We start from the raw sequence: 8,953 nt of genomic DNA on the forward strand, positions 1-8,953 counted from the left end.
AGGATAAAGCATTCTTATAGACAAGAAGGTGTTTAAAAATGGTAGATACTACAGTGGTGTAGAGATAAATTGACAGTGGTATAGGAAAAATATAAACAGTGTAGGGTCAAAAAACATACATTCAAAAATTAAAATGCAGCAATCCAACTGGTAGTTGCTCGCAATGCTAAAGCAGGTTGTTGGCAAAGGTGTGTTCAGGTTATAATGAAAGCTGGTGGCTGAGTTGCAGGGTATCCAGAAGCTCAGAAGATCCTTTTCAATTGTTTTCAAGTTGTAAAGAGTTCTTTTTTAAATGTTGTCCTCCTGTTTAACTCTTGTCTAACTCTTTAAATTATGCTGTGCATATAATACCACTTAGAAAAAATAACACTTTGCAATAAAAACCTATGCAGCCTTATAACAGGCCTGCAGCCTGTAACTTACAGGCCAGTAAGTTCAAGTATTTAGTTCATCACCAGTGTTCAAGTATTCCATTCATCACCAGTGTTCAAGTATTTAGTTAATCTCCAGTGTTGAAGTAGTTCATATCCAGTGTTCAGTGCATCTCCAGTCTTTAAGTATTCCATGCATCTCCAGTGTTCAAATATTTAATTCATCTTCAATATTCAAGTATCCAACTCATCTTCAGTATTCCAGTATTAGTTTATATACTATTCATGTGTCCATAGGGCCGCGACCTGCCCACTTGGTGTAGCAAAACCCAAATCCCGATTGGAGGGGTCACTGGTGAAGACCACCAAGTGGGTTAGACTCTGCGCCTCTGGGCAGGTCTAGCCAAACCTGGGTTTGGCCGCAATAGGGAAACCTAGCTGTCACTCACCTTCTTGTTCCCTAGTCACCCTACCCCCTGGCTTCTTCTCTGTGGTTCGTGACAGTTTGAACAGCCACCAACATGCAAGCCACCGGGTTCCAGGGTGAAGCAGGTTTTCAAGATTTACTCTTTTGTGTCACCGCACAAGAGACAGCCCAACAACTTATGTGTCTACAATTACAAGAAATTGTTTCTTAATTAAGTTCCATTCATTCTGTTGCTGCCACTTCATCCCCAACCTCATCTCAAGTTCTGTCCTTAAATTCTTCTAGGCACCTTCCTCCTGAGCCTAGCTCCCAAGAAATATTTACTCCGACTGCAGAATTTCCTCCTGACTGTACAACCCAACCTTCTAGCAGTCCCCTGGCCTCTGAATCCTCCAATTTCTGTACTCCGGTGCAGTTTACTAGTTTCTACCAGCTTCTAGGGCAACGTCAAGATCTCCTCCCTAAATTTTTTCAAATATTTCCCAAGCTGTCTAGCGCCATCCCTGTTTCAATTGTGCCGACTGTGCCTCCTTACATGTGAGATAAAGTAAGACATCGTAGCTTCCCACGCCCGAAGCTTATGAGGAGGAACGACAGCGATGCCGGGAATTTTCTCTTTGTCTATATTGTGGAAAGGTGGATCACAATATTAAGGGCTGTCTCCTTCGTCAAACCAGTAAGAATAATTACTGTAAAACTTCCGATGTCAACACTCTCAGGACCTCATTCAGAGGCACTGGCCTCTGGCTGCTCTGACCTGGCCTCCTGGCCTTTCTGATCTGGCCTCCTGGCCGCTCGCTAGGCTGTGGGTGACCACCCACAGCTTTAGCGAGCGGCCAGGTTGATGGTCGCGATGGTCAAGATCATCGCGACCATCGGGGCTTGCGACGAGACCCCTGTGGTAGGGTCTCATCTACCGCAAGCCCCAGTAAGCTTTCAACTCTATTAGAGCCGGAAGCTTACCCCTGACATCATGAGTGATGTCAGTGGGGCTGCCCCCAAACGGCAGGTGTTCCATCAGGAATGCCTCCGTTTGGCAAGCCACCCCCCACCCCGCCTACAAAACTCTGCCAGCTGTCGATCACCATTGACAGCCACCCCTTTTGTAGTAAGCCCCGGAGTGAGAGAATTTCTCTCTCGCTCCGTTGCTTGCCTACGCACAGTGCGGCCGCTGCGCGTACGCAGGGCCTCTACATCGACCCACTTGCGAGTGCATCGGCGCTTGCGAGCGGGTCTGAATGAGACCCTCAGTTCCAACCTACAGCCTTCTGCAGCTTTTCTTTCTTCTGCTCAGGGCAAAGAGACAACGTCATCTCCACAGGATAAGGTTCAAGTTTACGATTGGGGTTCTGTTACAAGATGCTTCCACTCTCGTCTTGGGAGGTTAGACAGAATATTCCAACTGCCTGAAGTTAGTTTATCTCCTCCAGTCTGTTCCGGTCTTGTTCCAACTCCAGTGACGATTGTACCGATATTTCTCTTGGTTTCTGTAAAATGTCAGTTTCTTTAACCATGGGAAAAGAATCTGATTTAAAGGTTTTGGAAGGAGACATTTGAGCAGACATCTACCATGGGCAAATAAGTTCAGCTAACTTCAGGAAGCATTCCTGTGTCCTCACCCAAGAGAAGTTATTTGAAGTTGTACCCCAGGAGGGGTTTCCAAGTGTCTTGCCCCAAGAGGGGTCTGCTGGTGCTATATCCCAGGAATGGTTTTCAAGTGTCTTACCCCAGAAGGGGGTCTCAAGTGTCTTACACCCACAGAGGGTTTCAAGTCTCGTACCTCAGGAGGGGGTCTCCGTTTCAAGTTTCATACCCCAAGAGGGGGTCTCAGGTCTCTCACCCCAGGAGGGGGTTTCTAGTTTCTTACCCCAGAATGGGATCTCAGGTCTCTCACTCCAAGAGGGGGTTACAAGTTTCACGCCCCAGGAGGGGGTTTTCATTTCAAGTTTCATACCCCAAGAGGGGTCTCAGGTCTCTCACCCCATGAGGGGGTTTCTAGCTTCTCACCCCAGGATTGGGTCTCAAGTCTCTCACCCCAAGAAGGGGTCTCAGTGTCAAGTTTCATACTCCAGGAGGGGGTTTTCATTTCGAGTTTCACAGCCCAAGAGGGGGTCTATGATTCAAGTTTCATACCCCAGGAGGGGATTTCAAGTGTCATACCCCAAAAGGGAATTTTAAGTCTTACACCACAGACAGAGCTTTCGAGTGAAATACCCCAGGACGGGGTCTCAAGTTTTTCTCCCCAAAAGGGGGTTTCAAGTCTTGCACCCCAGCAGAGGGTTTCAAGTCTTGTACCCCAGGAGGGAGTCTCCGTTTCTAATTTCATACCCCAGGAGGGGGTTACAAGTTTCACGTCCCAGGAGGGGGTTTTCATTTTGAGTTTCATACCCCAGGAGGGGGCCTTCATTTTGAGTTTTATGCCCCAGGAGGGGGCCTTCATTTTGAGTTTCATACCCCAGCAGGGAGCCTTCATTCTGAGTTACATGCCCCAGGAGGGGGCCTTCATTTCGAGTTTCATGCCCCAGGAGTGAGCCTTTGTTCCAAGTTTTTCACCCCAGGAGGGGGCCTTTATTTCGAGTTTCATACCCCAGGAGGGGGTTACAAGTTTCAAGCCCCAGGAGGGGGTCTCTGTTTCGAGTTTCACACATCAGGATGAGGTTTCTAGTCTCATGCCCCAAGAGGGGGTTCCTAGTGTTTTACTTTAGGTAAAGTCTTCAAGTGCCATTCGCCAGGAAGGGATTTCAAGTGTCATGCCCCAGGAGGGGGTTCCAAGTGTTATACTTCAGGTGAAGTATCCAGGTGTTATACCCCAGGAGGGGGTTCCAAGTGTTGTTCCCCAGGAGGGGATTTCAAGTGTTTCTCCCCATAAGGAGGTTTCAAGTGACTTGTCCTTTCCAGTATGTATGACCATTTTGTCTGAAGTATACAATTTTCAGAAAGGAAAGGGTTCCAAGTCAAGGACCAAGAAAATGTCATGTTCTGCATCAGATCTTTCTTCTAAAGATAAAACTAGTTCAACTGCTAAAGCCTTCGACGCCAAGCAAATTCCCAGAGGTGCAGATAAATGCTTGGAAGGTTTAACATTTTTGGAGTTTTGGAGTCCATAACGAAAAGTGAAGCAAAGACATTAATACAAAGTCTTTGAAAATATTAGCAGTAAGATCAATTACCTCATCATGGGCCATGATGGTGGAGAGTCCAAACGAAAGAGAGCAAAGGGTTTAGGGACTAAAATTATAGATGAAGTAGGCTTATTCAAATTCATAAATACCAACTCCAATTCTCCTGAATCTCATTCTGCTTCTTCTGTTGATTTGAGGGAGGAGCTTCAATCAAGTTTAGTTGAGTCACCCAACCTTCGGTCTAAGGAATCTCTATGTGGTTTTGTCTCTAAAGAGAATTCTGTAACTCAGGACTCTCTTGACGCATTGGTGCCTATAGTCTTCGATGGAAGTACCCCAGTACACCGCATTACTTAAGCATTATGACACACTAATGAGAACTGATCCGTCTTGTGGTATCACTTCCACCAACCTTATCAAGTTTCTCATCTTGAACTTCAGAGGAAGAGCTTTGGAGTGGGCTAACACACTTATTGAGTCCAAGGATTCAATCCTACAAGATGTGATGGCCTTCAGTACAGCTCTGATTAAAGAATTTGCTCCTTTGGGTCTGTCTTCAGTTACCTTTTCTGACAAAGATTCTAGTTTGACTTCACCACCTTTAGACATCAAACTCCGATATACCGCCTTTACTCCCTTTACAAGACAATATGGTACAGGATCTGTCAGTCCAGAAGAAAAAAACATCCTTTCGTACTAGATATCAACTCAAACTTGGTAAATCTACAAGTTCCTCATACTGAGGCTGAAATTTTTTTGTTTTTGTTTGGTGTCTCAAAGTTTTGAGTACTTGAAGATATCTGACAGGCTTAATCAAGATTTTTGAAGTTTTTTAAAGTTTTTCTAGTGTCTCAAGTTTCAAGTTTTTTGGAAGCTTTCTTATATTTCTGGAATTGTTCTGGAAGGAATTTTTTTGTGCACATTTTTGGTGTTCGGAGTCCACCCTGAAAGGGGGGGGCGTACTGTCAGGATGTGGCCTGGGATCAGCCGCTACTCACCTCCACGCCAGCGTTCTTGGGCTTAGGTGTTCAGTCGCTGGGAGTGGAGGTGAGTGGGGTCTGCTAGGGCTTTCTTGCATGCATCCTGGTTTCCGGGTTGCTGGGCATGGGCGCAGCCATGTTGGTCCATATCACCTGACTAGTCTCTCCCAATGGTAGTCCTGTGGTCACTCAGCTGATCCTCTGATCCAATGACCAGCTACCCAGGGGTATTTTAGTCTGATTCCAGGAACAGGAAACTGCTGTTCAACTTTGCTGTTCCAATGACTTTGAGACTCACCAGTGTAGCTCTGTGTTATTTCCTGCAGAATGTTGCTTCAGCCTATTCATAGTTTTCTAGGGTTACCTATATTTGCTTCCATGCTAATTCTCAGTCTGAGACTTAAGTTCTCTCTCAGAAGTCCAGTGTTTTACGTTATTTTTCTTGTGTGTCTTGTAGTGTGCTGCTAGCTCTACTTCAGCTTCACTGTGTTATTGAGGTGACAGGTTTCCTGCTAATTTCTAGGTAGTTCCCAGCTGGATCTATAGCAATCCCCAGTACATGCCTGTGTACACTTCTCTCTGTCTGTGCAAATCAGCACCTGAATCTTTTGCAGCACCCAGTACATTTCCCTGTGTTCTCAAGCAAGCCTGCGACTAGGATCTCTTCATTCTCAAGTTCATTTCCAGTGTTCAAGTATTATGTTCATCACCAGTGTTGAAGTATTCCATTCATCCCCAGTGTTCAAGTATTTAGTTCATATCCAGTGTTCAAGTGTTCAGTGCATCTCCAGTATTCAAGTATTTAGTTCAACTTCAATATTCAAGTATCCAACTCATCTTCAGTATTCCAGTATTAGTTTATATACTATTAATTTAATCTAGTTCTGGTCTTTCTGCCATTCCCAGGTACCTGTCCAGAAGGCCGCGACCTGCTCACTTGGCTTAGTGAAACCCAAATCCAATTGGAGGGGTCACTGGTGTAGACCACCAAGTGGGTTAGACTCTGCGCCTCTGGGCAGGTCTAGCCAAACCTGGGTTTGGCCGCAATAAGGAACCTAGCTGTCACTCACCTTCTTGTTCCCTAGTCACCCTACCCCCTGGCTTCTTCTCTATGGTTCGTGACAAATGAACACTTTTGTTTGACACGCTGGTCATTACTTTTTGAAGAAGATTTATTGCTTAGTCTTTGTAACTATAATCCCTGTGAGGGCCTTAGTCTTTCAGTGATATAATGCCCTAGAGGTCTAATTACACTACACAACAAAATGTAAAAAAAAATCTCTGCATGTGGCAAACATGTGAATATGTGTTTTCACCTAATTTGGGGGATACTGAATTCAGTGGAAAAAGCAGATTATCTTTATCACTTCACATTTATTAGATACATATAAATAACAAAAGTGGTAATAGCTTTATCTGGAAAAAGTAAGATAAGTGCAAATTTCAGTTTATCTCTATAGAATTGAAATATTCTCATTGTTTTCATTTATAAAATACTTATAAAACTATAGAAACACTCAAAGACTGCAGAATCTAAACTTCAGAACCTCTTAACAAACCAAATTATCCATAATGTAATTGTATAAAAAGAAAAAACGTAAGTCACTTTGCTTTAGGGAAATAGGATGTTGATGCTTTCCGTTTGTACTGTGGGCCTGATTCAGACCCGCACGCGAGCACATAGCGCTCACAAGTGGGTTGATGGTGGGGTACTGCGCACGTGCGGCGCACGCCGCGCGCATGTGCAAGCCCCGGAGAGAAAAATTCTCTCGCTCCGGGACTCACTACAAAAGGGGCTGCTGTCAATGTTGATCAACCGCTTGCCCCGTTTTGTAGGCGGGGAGGGGGAGTGGCTACATAAACAGAGGCATTCCCGAAGGAATGCCTGCCGTTTGTGGGAGGCACTACTGACATCACCAGTAATGTCAGTGGGGAGTTTCCTGCTCTGTTAGAGCAGGAAGCTCTCTGGGGCTTGCGACGGATGAGACCCTACCACAAGGATCTCGTCGCAAGCCTCGATGGTCGCGACCATCACCTGGCCACTCGCAAAAGCTGTGGGTGGTCACCCACAGCTTAGCGAGCGGCCGGGAGGCCGCAGCAACAACAAAAAAAAGGCCCTGATTCAGAGCGAGCGCTCTTAAAGAGTGTCCGGCACTGAATCAGGCCCTGTGTCTCATTGGTCTCTAAAAAGGAACAGTAGTCCCCCATCATTGCAATGTCCCAGTGTCCTTGGTAGTGATGCTTGAAAAAGCTACCAGGTGGTAGTGAAACGCGTTGGATGTTCTTCCTATCAGTCACACATCTTTTGGACACTATTCAGGAACTGTATTGGAGTTTTCTCAACTTGGGACGCCATTCCTGGTTCCAGCATCACTCTTTTAGAGGTCTTTCCGTGCGTTGGATGTTCGCCGGTGTGATACCATCGCTAATTTTGGGACCCTCGTTTATCTGGACATAAGCTGGTAAAATCTTTCCCATTGTTGGATTTACAACTATATCCCAAGTTACCTTACGAGACATTACATCAGTGCCCATCCAGTATATTGCTGCAGCAATTGTGCCTATAGGATATTATGCATGCTTTTTTAGGTTGTTATTTGGACCTCCATCTACTATCGCAGTGGATCCACATTATTACCACATACCAATTATATTTTGATATGTTTTTATTTTCATGATTGTATTGTTTTTATATTTATATTAAACTGCATCTATTATCAGCGCTGCATATTTTCTTTTCTATATTGTCATATAGGAGGCTGACTACCTCCCCTTTTTGCAGCTGCTGGGAAAACTTCTCACCACAGCGCCCTATTTACTATCTTTATAGTTCTATTCTTGCATATTGTCAGAATGCCTTGGTGAAAATGTTCCCCCTGCTAATTACTTACCCAGGTTGTCAGGGAAAAAGTCTAGGGCTTTCACAAAATTCTTCAATCGGCACGTCTTAATGTGAAGCGGAAATAAAATGATTTTATGGGTCTCAACCAATAGAGTGTACTTGACGTTTTTTTCTATTCAGCAATGTAGGTTTCTCTCTCTGGCCAGTTCTTTGTGATATAGTGATTTTTAGTGTCTCTACTGTCCCATAATCACATAAATAAACTGTACTTTGTGAATACACCTTGCAAACCTAAGAGCAGTGCAACTACCTTTGAAGGGGCCTATCCATTAACAGATGTATTTCTGAGCGATGAAAGACAAAAGATATCCCTTGAAAACTCCGGTGGCTGGGCTGAACGATATCTGTCATGTACATGGCAGATTTTGGCGAACGACGAATGATATCGCATGACATCATTCAGGGAGCGCTCTTTAGCTGCTAATATCTTTCATCGTTCGTCGTTTACCGCATATAAACTGCACAATATTGCTAATATCATACAGCTATATGCGATAATTGACCAACATGTTGGAGAGATGATAGATGCGATTTATCGGCCGCAGGAGTGCGCATCTGTCATAGTACAGGGCCTATCCATTAGCAGATATAATGAACGATTGAACAATATATCGTTCAATCATTCATTTTATCTGCTAATGGATAGGCCCCTTTAGTCACAACAAAGGGTATACGTTTAGGAAGCCGGCGGTCGGCAGACAATTTAATCCTGACGAGGGACGAATGACGCGTCTAAATGTAGATACCTGTCATTTTACCGACTTTACATTTTTTCAGATCAAGCGGATGCCGGGCGCCGCAGCGGACAGCTGCGTTGGGGGAGGGTTAGGTTTAGGGCTCCTGGGGGGGACTTAGGGTTAGGCACCCCCTGGGAGGTTAGGGTTAGGCTAAGGGGAGGGAGGGTTAGGGTTAGGCACTCTCGGGGGGAGGTTAGGGTTAGGCACCCCCCCGGGGGACTTAGGTTTAGGCAGTGGGGAAGGGGGGGTTAGGTTTAGGCACTTAGAGGGGGCATTAGGGTTAGGCACAGGGGGGAGGGGTTAGGGTTAGGCACCCCTAAAGGAGGGTTAGGGGGAAAAATAGGTTAGTTTATACTTACCTACTGATGATCGGGATTTCCTCCTCTGTCGGCCAGCCGCTGTCAGGATTTGAAC

This window comes from Taudactylus pleione, unplaced genomic scaffold (genome assembly GCF_031769625.1).
Source record: "Taudactylus pleione unplaced genomic scaffold, aTauple2 ptg000212l, whole genome shotgun sequence".
NCBI lineage: Eukaryota > Metazoa > Chordata > Amphibia > Anura > Myobatrachidae > Taudactylus > Taudactylus pleione.